Raw genomic sequence first — 1,022 nt, forward strand, 5'->3', positions numbered from 1 at the left:
GATACAGAGTAAAGCTCCCTCTACACTGTCCCATCAAACACTCCCAGGGCAGGTACAGCACGGGGTTAGATACAGAGTAAAGCTCCCTCTACACTGTCCCATCAAACACTCCCAGGGCAGGTACAGAACGGGTTTGATACAGAGCAAAGCTCCCTCTACTCTGTCCCATCAAACACTCCCAGGGCAGTTACAGCACGGGGTTAGATACAGAGTTAAGCTCCCTCTACACTGTCCCATCAAACACTCCCAGGGCAGGTACAGAACGGGTAAGGTACAGAGTAAAACTCCCTCTACACTGCCCCATCAAACACTCCCAGGCCAGCTACAGCACATTGTAAAGCTCCCTCTACACTGTCCCATCAAACACTCCTCGGGCAGGTACAGCACGGGTTACACACAGATTAAAGCCCCCTCTACACTGTCCCATCAAACACTCCCAGGGCAGGTACAGCACGGGTTAGATACAGAGTAAAGCTCCCTCTACACTGTCCCATCAAACACTCCCAGGGCAGGTACAGCACGGGTTAGATACAGAGTAAAGCTCCCTCTACACTGTCCCATCAAACACTCACAGGGCAGGTACAGCACGGGTTAGATACAGAGTACAGCTCCCTCTACACTGTCCGATCAAACACTCCCATTGCAGGTACAGCAGGGGTTAGATCCAGAGTAAAGCTCCCTCTACACTGTCCCATCAAACACTCCCAGAGCAGGTACAGCACGGGTTAGATACAGAGTAAAGCTCCCTCTACACTGTCCCATCAAACACTCCCAGGGCAGGTACAGCACGGGTTAGATACAGAGTAAAGCTCCCTCTACACTGTCCCATCAAACACTCCCAGGGCAGGTACAGCACAGGGTTAGTTACAGAGTAATGCTCTCTCTGCACTGTCCCATCAAACACTCACAGGTCCGGTACAGCACGGGTTAGATTCAGAGTACAGCTCCCTCTACACTGTCCGATCAAACACTCCCATTGCAGGTACAGCACGGGTTAGATACAGAGTAAAGCTCCCTCTACA

This window comes from Somniosus microcephalus, chromosome 12, assembly GCF_052327205.1.
Source record: "Somniosus microcephalus isolate GS21.2 chromosome 12, FLI_Smic_1.0, whole genome shotgun sequence".
Taxonomy (NCBI): Eukaryota; Metazoa; Chordata; class Chondrichthyes; order Squaliformes; family Somniosidae; genus Somniosus; species Somniosus microcephalus.